The following is a 16901-nucleotide window of genomic DNA, read 5'->3' as shown; positions in this document are numbered from 1 at the left end:
GGTAGATGAGCCACCTTCAAGTTGAACTTGAACTGTTTGCACCGTGCATAGTAGATAATGGTCGTTCCAGTACACGGAATCGGACAGGTGCAGTTACACACCGTCCCTACGTGCTGAGCTTCTCCCGTTTCGCTCGCAGCTACTCAGGGAATCCCGGTTGGTTTCTTCTCCTCCCCTTATTAATATGCTTAAATTCTGGGGGTTGTCTCACATCACTTGAGGCCTACAACAAAATCAGTCACATTCCATTCGTTTCGAACCCGGGGCATAGCGAACCGATATATACGCAACAACACTTCACACACACACACACACGGATTGGGCAATTTACGGTCATTTTTGAATCAACGATGGCCCCCCCGAGCACGTTGTCCGAATATCACTCCAATAAGGACAACGAGTTCCGCTCGGCATCGTTTTGATTCGATCTCTCAACAACAACTCCCGGTCGACTTGGTCGACTTGGACCCACGATGTCTCCCCCCGAGCATGTCGAGCCAACTGCACCACTATTGTATTGGACAACATGTTCCCCTCGGGCATCGATGGGTTAATCATGCACCACTATTATAAAACCCTTTGACGTTTTCCCCCAAGCACGTTGATCCAGTATTACGACGGATACGGTCAACGAAATCTTGGACATCAAAGAGGTTTTCGATTGAATTTCCCCATGTTTCACAACGTACTCTTAGCGGTATCCTACGATACGTCTCACTCTATTTGTGTGTGTGCGCGTTTACGTGCGTGCGATTTATGCGGTTCACCCCTTTACTTTCAGCGCCCTGCGGTCCCAACAAAGGTCCCGAGCACGCCATTATGCACAGTGTGGAAGCGTGTTTCCCCCACGACACTAGACGGGCTGCTCGCCATAGTGTTCTATTGTGGCACGCTCCACCCTGAAGTTTGGTTTGTTGTATATCAAGGAATTGATAGGCACTCAAGAATGTGTGCATCGGCCGGGTTTAATCGTCCGACGCGCAATATGCGTTCAACTTATCGGTGTTCATGTGTCCTGCAGTTCACATTGTGACGCGCATTTAGCTGCGGTCTTCATCGATCCATGAGCCGAGTGATCCCCTGCCTAGGGTTTTATAGTAAGGTTCCCAATGTAACACAATCCCGGTGGTACGTCCAAAGACTAACTTTCTGACTAAGTTGTCTTTATTACCCAATAGTCCCAGGCCTTGTGACTTGTGGCTCATGTCTACGCCCATGGCCACCATTCGCTAAGATAGTTTTGAAGTCACTTTGAAGGCCCAGGAACAACTCTCTTAGCACATCGGTTAACCTGACGCCGCAGTCAACTCATGTGCTTGGATCGGATCGAGCTATTGAGTATTGGGCCTGCATACTCGCTCATCCGTATCCTTTGCGTACCGCCCCATGGCCCTTGTATGTCTGCACCACAGTTCCTGTTCGTTCCGTGCCTATGGCCGGATACGTATTGCACATCGGTATACCTGTCGCTACTCAGGCAACTCGTGTGCGTGGATTGGATCGAGAACATGGTGTGTGCCCCATGTTATAATTGATAGTCCATATCCACTTTATAGGTTAAAGTCATAAGTTGTGATTGCACAACCATTCTTCATAAGAGTTTAATCACTCTTCAACTAACTTTCGTTCTGGTGTCTTGGTATCAAATCGCTTAAGACACAAGATTCTACTGGCCAAATAGAATCTAGCACATTGGTTAACCTGGCGCCGCAGTCAACTCATGTGCTTGGATCGGATCGAGCTATTGAGTATTGGGCCTGCATACTCGCTCATCCGTATCCTTTGTGTACCGCCCCATGGCCCCGTCCTTAGAGTTAATGACTAATAGGCTTAACTCTTGTTTGTCTGCACCACAGTTCCCGTTCGTTCCGTGCCGTAGCCGGATACGTATTGCACACTAGTAGACACCGTAATCTGACGTATCTAACACACCACTATTGTAACTCGTCGTCGAAGGACCTTTCAAGTGCCTGATGGCCAGGGGAGCTCTTACACGGCACGGATACACAGTGATGCTCGCCCATCAAAGTGTACAACGATCGAGTTTGCTTAAGTGTCTGGGTACCTACACACCAGACACAATGCAATGGCCACGGATCCACACAAGGCACATCACATGCAGAAAGCTTCACCAGATTATGACACATACCACACTCTTGTAACTCGTCGTCGAAGGGGCGTTCAAAGTGCCTTACGGCTAGGGGAGATCTAGCACGGCACGGAGACACAGTGATGGTTGCCCATCAAAGTGTACAACGATCGAGTTTGCTTTCCGCGCAAGCGTTCTAAGTGTCTGGGTACCTACACACCAGACACAATGCAATGGCCACGGATCCACACAAGGCACATCACATGCAGAAAGCTTCACCAGATTCTGACACATACCACACACATGCAACTCGTCGTCGAAGGGGCGTTCAAGTGCCTTACGGCTAGGGGAGATCTAGCTCGGCACGGAGACACAGTGATGGTCACCCATCAAAGTGTACAACGAACGAGTTGGCTTTCAACAAATTCTGACACATAGCAAGCGAGCGACCGAGCTACACCGAAGGCAGCCCATGGTTGGTCACTCGCGGACGATCATCAGTAATGATCCTTCCGCAGGTTCACCTACGGAAACCTTGTTACGACTTTTACTTCCTCTAAATCATCAAGTTCGGTCAACTTCAGCCATGCCAGCTGCAGCTCACGAAGGAACCGCGGAAGGTAAGCCTCCAGAAACCTCACTAAATAATCCATCGGTAGTAGCGACGGGCGGTGTGTACAAAGGGCAGGGACGTAATCAGCACTAGCTAATGACTAGTGCTTACTAGAAATTCCAGGTTCATGGGGACCGTTGCAGTCCCCAATCCCGACTAGATGGGCATTTTAGTGATTTCCCGTTCCTCTCGGAATGGGGGCGCCTATTGGCGAGAACACGCTGCGACCCACATTGTAGCACGCGTGCAGCCCAGAACATCTAAGGGCATCACGGACCTGTTATCGCTCATTCTCAGCTTGCTAAACACAAGTTGTCCCGCTAAGCAGGGCAAACGTAGCCGACGACCGCCCGTGAAGGCGCCGCCCGGCTGTAACGTCAGGTGCGCCCGGAGGCGCACTGCTGACAGCGTTCTAGTTAGCATGTTTGAGTCACGTTCGTTATCGGAATTAACCAGACAAATCATTCCACGAACTAAGAACGGCCATGCACCACTACCCTTAAATTTGAGAAAGAGCTATCAATCTGTCTTACCTCGATAAGTTTGGACCTGGTAAATTTTCCCGTGTTGAGTCAAATTAAGCCGCAAGCTCCACTTCTTGTGGTGCCCTTCCGTCAATTCCTTTAAGTTTCAACTTTGCAACCATACTTCCCCCGGAACCCGATTTTGGTTTCCCGGAAGCGACTGAGAGCACCGAATAGGGGTAGCGTCTCCCAATTGCTAATTGGCATCGTTTACGGTTAGAACTAGGGCGGTATCTAATCGCCTTCGATCCTCTAACTTTCGTTCTTGATTAAAGAAAGCATCCATGGCAAACGCTTTCGCTTCAGTTGGTCCTACGACGGTCTACGAATTTCACCTCTCGCGCCGTAATACCAATGCCCCCAACTACTTCTGTTAATCATTACCTCTAGGTTTCTGACAAACCAACGAAATCGTATAAACCGAGGTCATATTCCATTATTCCATGCAAGATTATTCTCGGCCAACGCCAACCCCACGGGGGGGCCGGACGCTTTGTCTTAGCCTGCTTTGAGCACTCTAATTTGTTCAAGGTAAATGTGAGTATCTTGAGCACCATGAGGAGCCCGTGCCGGAGTTAACCGGTAGCACGGTACTCGTTCACAGAGTAACGCCCAAGTACACCATTGTGAGTCGCAGCCGTGAGCGCGCGCACGAACGGCCCCGGCGTGTAACCGGGCGCCCGTGGCGGTCACGTGTCTGGACGGGCAATCAACTTCGAACGTTTTAACCGCAACAACTTTAATATACGCTAGTGGAGCTGGAATTACCGCGGCTGCTGGCACCAGACTTGCCCTCCACTTGATCCTTGTTGAAGGATTTATACTCAACTCATTCCAATTATGGACCATCGTTAGAGAGGTCCATATTGTTATTTCTCGTCACTACCTCCCCGTACTGGGATTGGGTAATTTACGCGCCTGCTGCCTTCCTTGGATGTGGTAGCCATTTCTCAGGCTCCCTCTCCGGAATCGAACCCTGATTCCCCGTTACCCGTCGCAACCATGGTAGTCCTCTACACTACCATCAATAGTTGATAGGGCAGACATTTGAAAGATCTGTCGTCAGTCGACAAGCGACCATACGATCTGCGTCCTTATCCAGACTTCAACTCAAGCCGCCCGGAGGCGATTGGTTTAACTAATAAGTGCACCAGTTCAGCTACCCGCGAGGGCAACAGTCCCGGCATGTTGCATGTATTAGCTCTGGATTTTCCACAGTTATCCAAGTAACTAGTGGTAGGATGATCTTGTGAATTATAGCTGTTATACTGAGCCTTATGCGGTTTCACATTCATTTATGTTTGTACTTAGACATGCATGGCTTAACCTTTGAGACAAGCGTATATTACTGGTAGGATCAACCAGAATTCGTTCCACTACAGACACACACTCGCTTAGTGGGAAATAAATTTCCACACAACTCTCTCTCTCTAGAACCATATGGAATGGCTCTTTGGTGTTGGGTAAGGCACCAATTTGTTGGGGTGTAACGGTCACCACCAACTTTAAGTTTGTTAGGGCACAACGGAAACCACTAACTAAACTTTAGGAAACTAAATTTCCTCACACATTATCTCTCACCATATTAGCACTAGGTGCTATCCACGATTGTACAACGTTTCAACTCTTGAATCGACCGTAGGGCCGCGGAATTGCTTCCGGGCCCCTATTCTCGCTATTAATTGTTCATCTCTTTCAATACATCGAGTTCGTTCCATTGGGTAGTTCGCATGGCGAACGTTTTGATGCAGCCCCCTGGGGGACCACGGCACTTTACACCGGGTATGGTGTATGCGCAACCTACAGATAACAATAAACCCCTTATGCGTGTGTAAACCGATGTTGGGCTGCTCAACATCTTTCATGGTTACATCACTTGCACCAGAACCCACGGTGCCGATTTGGTAATATGTTGTACATTTACTCTCAAGATGTACGCTTCGGCCCCTTATTCAGGGGCTCAAGCTATTACCAGCAAGAACAATCCTCATCCAGACTTGAACTCGAAACACCCGGAGGCGAACGGTTTAACTAATAAGTGCACCAGTCTTGAATCCATGCGTCGGTGGAAACAATGCCGGCGTGTTGCATGTATTAGCTCTGAACTTAGCGAGTGATTGCCTTGCAGCTGTCATACTGAGCGTAGAGCGTGATTATCGCTCACTTGAACCATGTTGAATGGCTCTTTGGTGTAGGGTAAGGCACCAATTTGTTGGGGCGTAACGGTCACCACCAACTTAAGACTTGCTTATAGGTATTTCAACGTTTTCAACTCTTAAATCGACCGTGTTTCATTATCATCTCTTCTTCTTATTAAATGCATAGAGTTCGTTCCATTGGGTAGTTCGCGTGGCGAACGGTTTGATGCAGCCCCCCGGGGGGGACCACGGCACTTTACACCGGGCATGGTGTATGCGCAACCTACAGATCACCAATATATTTGTGATCGATAATGCACACTTCTTACACGACTGACCAGTCGACAGCGCTGCCTTCCTATTATGCGTGTGTAAACCGATGTTGGGCTGCTCAACATCTTTCACGGTTACATCACTTGCACCCGAACCCATGGTGCCGATTTGGTAATATGTTGTACATGGTCTCAAGATGTACGCTTCGACCCCTTATTCAGGGGCTCAAGCTATTACCAGCAAGATCAATCCTCATCCAGACTTGAACTCGAAACACCGGGAGGCGAACGGTTTAACTAATAAGTGCACCAGTCTTGAATCCATGCGTCGGTGGAAACAATGCCGGCATGTTGCAAGTATTAGCTCTGAACTTAGCGAGTGATTGCCTTGCAGCTGTCGAACTGAGCGTAGAGCGTGATTATCGCTCACTTGAAAGGGTCAAGCCCTTTCGAGTCGTCCGGTTTTTACGCCAGACGACTCGGTTCACCATCTTTCGGGATACAAGTTGACTAAGTGGCACCACTACACTTATCAACTTTCGATTTGGTAATCCTCATCCAGCTTCCCTTCTGGAGGTCTCGAGGATTACCAATTGGGCTGTCATACTGAGCTCATATATTGGAGATCGATAATGCACACTTCTTACACGACTGACCAGTCGACAGCGCTGCCTTCCTATTATGCGTGTGTAAACCGATGTTGGGCTGCTCAACATCTTTCACGGTTACATCACTTGCACCCGAACCCATGGTGCCGATTTGGTAATATGTTGTACATGGTCTCAAGATGTACGCTTCGACCCCTTATTCAGGGGCTCAAGCTATTACCAGCAAGATCAATCCTCATCCAGACTTGAACTCGAAACACCCGGAGGCGAACGGTTTAACTAATAAGTGCACCAGTCTTGAATCCATGCGTCGGTGGAAACAATGCCGGCGTGTTGCATGTATTAGCTCTGAACTTAGCGAGTGATTGCCTTGCAGCTGTCATACTGAGCGTAGAGCGTGATTATCGCTCACTTGAACCATGTTGAATGGCTCTTTGGTGTAGGGTAAGGCACCAATTTGTTGGGGCGCAACGGTCACCACCAACTTAAGACTTGCTTATAGGCATTTCAACGTTTTCAACTCTTAAATCGACCGTGTTTCATTATCATCTCTTCTTCTTATTAAATGCATCGAGTTCGTTCCATTGGGTAGTTCGCGTGGCGAACGGTTTGATGCAGCCCCCCGGGGGGGACCACGGCACTTTACACCGGGCATGGTGTATGCGCAACCTACAGATCACCAATATATTTGTGATCGATAATGCACACTTCTTACACGACTGACCAGTCGACAGCGCTGCCTTCCTATTATGCGTGTGTAAACCGATGTTGGGCTGCTCAACATCTTTCACGGTTACATCACTTGCACCCGAACCCATGGTGCCGATTTGGTAATATGTTGTACATGGTCTCAAGATGTACGCTTCGACCCCTTATTCAGGGGCTCAAGCTATTACCAGCAAGATCAATCCTCATCCAGACTTGAACTCGAAACACCCGGAGGCGAACGGTTTAACTAATAAGTGCACCAGTCTTGAATCCATGCGTCGGTGGAAACAATGCCGGCATGTTGCATGTATTAGCTCTGAACATAGCGAGTGATTGCCTTGTAGCTGTCGAACTGAGCGTAGAATGTGATTATCGCTCACTTGAAAGGGTCAAGCCCTTTCGAGTCGTCCGGTTTTTACGCCAGACGACTCGGTCCACCATCTTTCGGGATACAAGTTGACTAAGTGGTACCACTACACTTATCAACTTTCGATTTGGTAATCCTCATCCAGCTTCCTTTCTGGAGGTCCCGAGGATTACCAATTGGGCTGTCATACTGAGCTCATATATTGGAGATCGATAATGCACACTTCTTACACGACTGACCAGTCGACAGCGCTGCCTTCCTATTATGCGTGTGTAAACCGATGTTGGGCTGCTCAACATCTTTCATGGTTACATCACTTGCACCAGAACCCACGGTGCCGATTTGGTAATATGTTGTACATTTACTCTCAAGATGTACGCTTCGGCCCCTTATTCAGGGGCTCAAGCTATTACCAGCAAGAACAATCCTCATCCAGACTTGAACTCGAAACACCCGCAGGCGAACGGTTTAACTAATAAGTGCACCAGTCTTGAATCCATGCGTCGGTGGAAACAATGCCGGCGTGTTGCATGTATTAGCTCTGAACTTAGCGAGTGATTGCCTTGCAGCTGTCATACTGAGCGTAGAGCGTGATTATCGCTCACTTGAACCATGTTGAATGGCTCTTTGGTGTAGGGTAAGGCACCAATTTGTTGGGGCGTAACGGTCACCACCAACTTAAGACTTGCTTATAGGCATTTCAACGTTTTCAACTCTTAAATCGACCGTGTTTCATTATCATCTCTTCTTCTTATTAAATGCATCGAGTTCGTTCCATTGGGTAGTTCGCGTGGCGAACGGTTTGATGCAGCCCCCCGGGGGGGACCACGGCACTTTACACCGGGCATGGTGTATGCGCAACCTACAGATCACCAATATATTTGTGATCGATAATGCACACTTCTTACACGACTGACCAGTCGACAGCGCTGCCTTCCTATTATGCGTGTGTAAACCGATGTTGGGCTGCTCAACATCTTTCACGGTTACATCACTTGCACCCGAACCCATGGTGCCGATTTGGTAATATGTTGTACATGGTCTCAAGATGTACGCTTCGACCCCTTATTCAGGGGCTCAAGCTATTACCAGCAAGATCAATCCTCATCCAGACTTGAACTCGAAACACCCGGAGGCGAACGGTTTAACTAATAAGTGCACCAGTCTTGAATCCATGCGTCGGTGGAAACAATGCCGGCGTGTTGCATGTATTAGCTCTGAACTTAGCGAGTGATTGCCTTGCAGCTGTCGAACTGAGCGTAGAATGTGATTATCGCTCACTTGAAAGGGTCAAGCCCTTTCGAGTCGTCCGGTTTTTACGCTAGACGACTCGGTTCACCATCTTTCGGGAAGGGACCGTCTCGGTCGCAAGCTGCTCCGGTCCCCAAACAACCTGCGACAAATGATAGGAAATGCCGACATCAATACGTGTTCAGTTTGGTTTATCGCTCATAGGTCTTTTTGACCATCGATCCCTGATTATAACTCTCAATTAAACAGTCAGGAGAGTAAGGCATGCCCATCGATATCTCATCGACAGGCGATACCGCAAGAACGGCCAACGACACATCAGGTGATCGATTATTGCTACGACTTTTGCTTAATCGTTTCCACTCCTTAGAGAAAGAAACCCCCGGGGACCGTCTCGGTCGCAAGCTGCTCCGGTCCCTAAACAACCTGCGACAAATGATAGGAAATGCCGACATCAATATGTGTTCAGTTTGGTTTATCGCTCATTGGTCTGTTTGACCATCGATCCCTGATTAAACTCTCAGTAATCCAGTCGGGAGAGTAAGGCATGCCCATCGATATCTCATCGACAGGCGATACCGCTTGAACGGCCAACGACACATCAGAGGATCGTATCTTGCTACAACTTTTGCTTAATCGTTTCTTCTCCTTGGAGAAAGAAACCCCCGGGGACCGTCTCGGCCGCAAGCTGCTCCGGTCCCTAAACAACCTGCGGCATCAAATGATAGGAAAAGCCGACATCAATACGTGTTCAGTTTGGTTTATCGCTCATTGGTCTTGTTTGACCATCGATCCCTGATTAATACTCTCAATTAGAAGGTCGGTAGAGTAAGGCATGCCCATCGATATCTCATCGACAGGCGATACCGCATGAACGGCCAACGACACATCAGAGGATCGTATCTTGCTACAACTCTTGCTTAATAGTTTCCACTCCTTGGAGAAAGAAACCCCCGGGGACCGTCTCGGCCGCAAGTTGCTCCGGTCCCTAAACAACCTGCGGCATCAAATGATAGGAAAAGCCGACATCAATACGTGTTCAGTTTGGTTTATCGCTCATAGGTCTGTTTGACCATCGATCCTAGAATTCAACTTTCGAGTAAGGCATGCCCGTCGATATCTCATCGATAGGCGATACCGGTAGAACGGCCAACGACACACATCTAGGATCGCATTTACTCTTCCTTGGATGGATAACCAATACCCTAGGACCGTTTCATCGCGAGCTGCTCCGGTCCTCAAACAACTCGCGAACCACCGATAGGATGATATTAGGAATGGCCGACTTTCATCCTTTAACTCTCAGTTCTGCTTACCAAAACATAGGTACTTGGACCTTAAAGACCACTATATGTTCCCCGATCGGGGGCAATCGGAACGTCTATCCATCATCAACATCGTTTCACTCATTCCGAACCACCAAATTGGACAGACAGTACCATATTCACCAACCGATTGCTTCAACTTCGCAAACTGTATGGTAAGTTCTACTAATTTCACATCTTACCATCGACTAATAGTGCATAAATCCACTTGGAAATCACTTTTCCTTGGTCCTCGGACCTTCTACGACAACGTCCAACAAATATCCGAAGTCGTTTCCCAACTTAGACCAAGCATTTCGTATCTTTACTTCTAATCGATTTTTTCTCTCATAATTGACGATCAAAATCTAAAAACCACATTTTGAGCCAGAAGCAGTCGTCCGATCGTCCTGGGGGTAGTCTCAATCGATTTAGAAGGGCCCAATTCATAAAGATACGTACTCAGTCAAATTCATGCTTCTGGCTCACCTACCCCCTATATAGTAAACGAAAGCGTACAGGCGTGGAAAACGTGCCATTTTTCTCCATCACGGACTTTTTTTTTCTCGTTGCACCGACTCTAGTAAAAAAGTGAAATTTTTTACTAGTTACCAACTTTTGCAAATTATCATCGGATATCACTTTTTATGGTCTATAGTAAGTTCTTATCACGTTTTAGTAGTTTTTGAAAAAAAAATTTTTTTGAACTTTTCAAAATTTTTCAAAACAAAGTTTTTGTAGGCGGTTTTGTGTATGGAGGGTTACTAGTCTCGGGGTCACTGTTTGACCAAAAAACCACTATATATCATTCGAAAGGTAATTTCAAGGGCTACAAAAAATTGTTCTACGGCACCCCCCTCCGACGTCTAGTATTCGAGTTATTGGCCAAAAACCATCACTTGAGCGATTTTTCGTTCAGGGTACCCGACTCTAGTAAAAAAGTGAAATTTTTCTCGATTGACCAAGTGTTGCAAATGACCATCGGATTTCACTTTTTATGGTCTATAGTGAGTTCTGATCACGATTTGGTACTTTTTGAAAAAATTTTTTTGACGCACTTTTCAAAATTTTGCAAAACCAAAACTTTTTAGGCGGTTTTGTGTATGGAGGGTTACTAGTCTCGGGGTCACTGTTTGACCAAAAAACCACTATATATCATTCGAAAGGTAATTTCAAGGGCTACAAAAAATTGTTCTACGGCACCCCCCTCCGACGTCTAGTATTCGAGTTATTGGCCAAAAACCGCAACTATAGCGGTTTTTCGTACAGGGTACCCGACTCTAGTAAAATGATGCGATTTTTACTAGTCTAGGAACTTTTTGGTCAAAAAATCAAGTATATGTCATTCGATAGATAATTTCAAGGGCTACCAAAAATTGTTCCACGACACCCCCCTCCGACGTCTAGTATTAGAGTTATTAGCCAAAAACCGCAACTATAGCGGTTTTTCGTCCAGGGTACCCGACTCTAGTAAAATGATGCGATTTTTACTAGTCTAGGGAACTTTTTGGCCAAAAATCAAGTATATGTCATTCGATAGATAATTTCAAGGGCTACCAAAAATTGTTCCATGACACCCCCCTGCGACGTCTAGTATTCGAGTTATTAGCCAAAAACCGCAATTATAGCGGTTTTTCGTCCAGGGTACCCGACTCTAGTAAAATGATGCGATTTTTACTAGTCTAGGGAACTTTTTGGCCAAAAATCAAGTATATGTCATTCGATAGATAATTTCAAGGGCTACCAAAAATTGTTCCACGACACCCCCCTGCGACGTCTAGTATTCGAGTTATTAGCCAAAAACCGCAATTATAGCGGTTTTTCGTCCAGGGTACCCGACTCTAGTAAAATGATGCGATTTTTACTAGTCTAGGGAACTTTTTGGCCAAAAATCAAGTATATGTCATTCGATAGATAATTTCAAGGGCTACCAAAAATTGTTCCACGACACCCCCCTGCGACGTCTAGTATTCGAGTTATGGGCCAAAAACCATTCATACTTGAGCATTTTGCTCATTTTGCCTGTACGGGTACCGGGGACTAGTAAAATCAGGCCAATTTTACTAGAGTAGGGGTCCTTTTTGGTCAAAAAAACAACTTTTGCTCGTTCGATAGGGAATCGATAGGGCAACAAAAAATCGTTCTACGACCCCCCCTTCCGATGTCTAGTATTCGAGTTATGGGCCAAAAACAGTTTATAGCTAATTTTTCACTCGATTTTTCACCAAGTATCGCACATTACTCCGGTTCTATACATTGGATCGTCAATCTTTAAGATTTTATGGGTAGTTCCAACTGTTTGCTACATTTCATCCATACATCACCAACCGATTCAATGTCTGTGCTAGAAGTTATTAGAGGAATAAAAAAATTTACCCTTGGCTTTGGACCGTACAATTTTACCCATTTTTGGCCCATATTTGCCCCATAGCTCCGCCGGTATCCAAGATATGGCCACACTTTGTTCTGGCCATGGGTAGATGGCACTTGTGGCTAGATTTCTTCCATGCACCACTAATCGCTACCATGTCTGTGGCCGGAGCTATTCGACGAACAACCTTTGCATTCACCTTGCGCACTTAGGGTTTTTGGTCCAACTTGCACCATTTTTGGCCCATATTTGCCCCATAGCTCCGCCGGTATCCAAGATATGGCCACACTTTCTTCTGGCCATGGGTAGATGGCACTTGTGGCTAGATTTCTTCCATGCACCACTAATCGCTACCATGTCTGTGGCCGGAGCTATTCGACGAACAACCATCGCATTTACCTAGGTACTTTTTCGGATTTTTGGTCCAACTTGCACCATTTTTGGCCCATATTTGCCCCATAGCTCCGCCGGTATCCAAGATATGGCCACACTTTCTTCTGGCCATGGGTAGATGGCACTTGTGGCTAGATTTCTTCCATGCACCACTAATCGCTACCATGTCTGTGGCCGGAGCTATTCACGAAAGCGCCTCGCGCACTTGGTCGGATTTTTGGTCCAACTTGCACCATTTTTGGCCCATATTTGCCCCATAGCTCCGCCGGTATCCAAGATATGGCCACACTTTCTTCTGGCCATGGGTAGATGGCACTTGTGGCTAGATTTCTTCCATGCACCACTAATCGCTACCATGTCTCTGGCCGGAGCTATTCGACGAACAACCATCGCATTTACCTAGGTACTTTTTCGGATTTTTGGTCCAACTTGCACCATTTTTGGCCCATATTTGCCCCATAGCTCCGCCGGTATCCAAGATATGGCCACACTTTCTTCTGGCCATGGGTAGATGGCACTTGTGGCTAGATTTCTTCCATGCACCACTAATCGCTACCATGTCTGTGGCCGGAGCTATTCACGAAAGCGCCTCGCGCACTTGGTCGGATTTTTGGTCCAACTTGCACCATTTTTGGCCCATATTTGCCCCATAGCTCCGCCGGTATCCAAGATATGGCCACACTTTCTTCTGGCCATGGGTAGATGGCACTTGTGGCTAGATTTCTTCCATGCACCACTAATCGCTACCATGTCTGTGGCCGGAGCTATTCGACGAACAACCTGCGCATTTACCTAGGTACTTTTTCGGATTTTTGGTCCAACTTGCACCATTTTTGGCCCATATTTGCCCCATAGCTCCGCCGGTATCCAAGATATGGCCACACTTTCTTCTGGCCATGGGTAGATGGCACTTGTGGCTAGATTTCTTCCATGCACCACTAATCGCTACCATGTCTGTGGCCGGAGCTATTCACGAAAGCGCCTCGCGCACTTGGTCGGATTTTTGGTCCAACTTGCACCATTTTTGGCCCATATTTGCCCCATAGCTCCGCCGGTATCCAAGATATGGCCACACTTTCTTCTGGCCATGGGTAGATGGCACTTGTGGCTAGATTTCTTCCATGCACCACTAATCGCTGCCATGTCTCTGGCCGGAGCTATTCGACGAACAACCATCGCATTTACCTCGGTACTTTTTCGGATTTTTGGTCCAACTTGCACCATTTTTGGCCCATATTTGCCCCATAGCTCCGCCGGTATCCAAGATATGGCCACACTTTCTTCTGGCCATGGGTAGATGGCACTTGTGGCTAGATTTCTTCCATGCACCACTAATCGCTACCATGTCTGTGGCCGGAGCTATTCGACGAACAACCATCGCATTCACCTTCTCGTTGCACTTCTTCGGGAATTTGGTGCAACCAAGTTTTCACTATAACTTGGTCATTTTCCGTCCATCGGACATGCGGTTTTGGGTGTCGATACTTGACACCGCGCGCTACAATATGTTCCTCCACGACCATGTGGTCCGATGCTTCCAACAGGAGCTATTCGAGGAGTACCGATTTTTCACCATTAAAAATGCTCGTTTTTGCACCAACTTTTGCCTATAACTCAGGCTGTATCGATCGGATCTTCAATCTTGAAAAAGTTTTGGATAGGTGGCATCAAATGCTACATTTCGTTCTTCCACGTCAACTTTGTCCGATGTCTAGCAAAAAAGTTATTCGCGAACCAAGTCCAGAACCCATGCAATGGCTGCCCACATTGCATACATCACGGCGGTTAACTCTCGTTACTCTATACCGAGGACTTGGTACTTTTTCAGGCATTCGTTGCTACTTCTTGGTTCATGATATTCGTTTACGGTCTTCACTAGGGCATTTGGTGCTCCTTATCGGTTCATGATATTCGTTTACGGTCTTCACTAGGGCATTTGGTGCTCCTTCTCGGTTCATGATATTCGTTTACGGTCTTCACTAGGGCATTTGGTACTGGGCTTCCCACTTTCTACTGATCGATCCATACTCACTTGCGTGCACCTAGCCTAGGAAGGTTTCCTTGGGCTTCCCATCTTTCTACTGATCGATCCATACTCACTTGCGTGCACCTAGCCTAGGAAGGTTTCCTTGGGCTTCCCATCTTTCTACTGATCGATCCATACTCACTTGCGTGCACCTAGCCTAGGAAGGTTTCCTTGGGCTTCCCATCTTTCTACTGATCGATCCATACTCACTTGCGTGCACCTAGCCTAGGAAGGTTTCCTATGGCTTCCCATATTTCTACTGATCGATCCATACTCACTTGCGTGCACCTAGCCTAGGAAGGTTTCCTATGGCTTCCCATCTTTCTACTGATCGATCCATACTCACTTGCGTGCACCTAGCCTAGGAAGGTTTCCTTTGGCTTCCCATCTTTCTACTGATCGATCCATACTCACTTGCGTGCACCTAGCCTAGGAAGGTTTCCTATGGCTTCCCATCTTTCTACTGATCGATCCATACTCACTTGCGTGCACCTAGCCTAGGAAGGTTTCCTTGGGCTTCCCATCTTTCTACTGATCGATCCATACTCACTTGCGTGCACCTAGCCTAGGAAGGTTTCCTTGGGCTTCCCATCTTTCTACTGATCGATCCATACTCACTTGCGTGCACCTAGCCTAGGAAGGTTTCCTATGGCTTCCCATATTTCTACTGATCGATCCATACTCACTTGCGTGCACCTAGCCTAGGAAGGTTTCCTTGGGCTTCCCACTTTCTACTGATCGATCCATACTCACTTGCGTGCACCTAGCCTAGGAAGGTTTCCTTGGGCTTCCCATCTTTCTACTGATCGATCCATACTCACTTGCGTGCACCTAGCCTAGGAAGGTTTCCTATGGCTTCCCATCTTTCTACTGATCGATCCATACTCACTTGCGTGCACCTAGCCTAGGAAGGTTTCCTATGGCTTCCCATCTTTCTACTGATCGATCCATACTCACTTGCGTGCACCTAGCCTAGGAAGGTTTCCTTGGGCTTCCCATCTTTCTACTGATCGATCCATACTCACTTGCGTGCACCTAGCCTAGGAAGGTTTCCTTGGGCTTCCCATCTTTCTACTGATCGATCCATACTCACTTGCGTGCACCTAGCCTAGGAAGGTTTCCTATGGCTTCCCATATTTCTACTGATCGATCCATACTCACTTGCGTGCACCTAGCCTAGGAAGGTTTCCTATGGCTTCCCATCTTTCTACTGATCGATCCATACTCACTTGCGTGCACCTAGCCTAGGAAGGTTTCCTTGGGCTTCCCATCTTTCTACTGATCGATCCATACTCACTTGCGTGCACCTAGCCTAGGAAGGTTTCCTATGGCTTCCCATCTTTCTACTGATCGATCCATACTCACTTGCGTGCACCTAGCCTAGGAAGGTTTCCTTGGGCTTCCCATCTTTCTACTGATCGATCCATACTCACTTGCGTGCACCTAGCCTAGGAAGGTTTCCTTGGGCTTCCCATCTTTCTACTGATCGATCCATACTCACTTGCGTGCACCTAGCCTAGGAAGGTTTCCTATGGCTTCCCATATTTCTACTGATCGATCCATACTCACTTGCGTGCACCTAGCCTAGGAAGGTTTCCTTGGGCTTCCCACTTTCTACTGATCGATCCATACTCACTTGCGTGCACCTAGCCTAGGAAGGTTTCCTTGGGCTTCCCATCTTTCTACTGATCGATCCATACTCACTTGCGTGCACCTAGCCTAGGAAGGTTTCCTTGGGCTTCCCATCTTTCTACTGATCGATCCATACTCACTTGCGTGCACCTAGCCTAGGAAGGTTTCCTTTGGCTTCCCATCTTTCTACTGATCGATCCATACTCACTTGCGTGCACCTAGCCTAGGAAGGTTTCCTATGGCTTCCCATCTTTCTACTGATCGATCCATACTCACTTGCGTGCACCTAGCCTAGGAAGGTTTCCTTGGGCTTCCCATCTTTCTACTGATCGATCCATACTCACTTGCGTGCACCTAGCCTAGGAAGGTTTCCTTGGGCTTCCCATCTTTCTACTGATCGATCCATACTCACTTGCGTGCACCTAGCCTAGGAAGGTTTCCTATGGCTTCCCATATTTCTACTGATCGATCCATACTCACTTGCGTGCACCTAGCCTAGGAAGGTTTCCTTGGGCTTCCCACTTTCTACTGATCGATCCATACTCACTTGCGTGCACCTAGCCTAGGAAGGTTTCCTATGGCTTCCCATATTTCTACTGATCGAT

The 16901-nt window shown here is 47.3% G+C and overlaps 2 non-coding genes across 2 annotated transcripts in view; both read right to left on the bottom strand.

The window, feature by feature from the left end:
* LOC125773094 (large subunit ribosomal RNA) overlaps positions 1-225 on the bottom strand; it is a 4179-nt gene extending 3954 nt beyond the window's left edge. Inside the window, exon 1 of the ribosomal RNA XR_007419898.1 lies at positions 1-225. This exon is cut by the window's left edge and continues 3954 nt beyond it. This is a non-coding gene — a ribosomal RNA (large subunit ribosomal RNA).
* A 709-nt stretch (positions 226-934) lies between these two features.
* Positions 935-1092, bottom strand: LOC125773127 (5.8S ribosomal RNA). Its single transcript, XR_007419905.1, has one exon. It is a non-coding gene; the product is annotated as a 5.8S ribosomal RNA (ribosomal RNA).
* Between the last annotated feature and the right edge of the window lie 15809 nt (positions 1093-16901).

The sequence above is a fragment of the Anopheles funestus genome (genome assembly GCF_943734845.2).
Source record: "Anopheles funestus chromosome X unlocalized genomic scaffold, idAnoFuneDA-416_04 X_unloc_22, whole genome shotgun sequence".
In the NCBI taxonomy this organism is placed as follows: domain Eukaryota; kingdom Metazoa; phylum Arthropoda; class Insecta; order Diptera; family Culicidae; genus Anopheles; species Anopheles funestus.
Note: the sequence above shows the minus strand (reverse complement) of the source record. Positions and strands in the feature narration are given on the sequence as shown.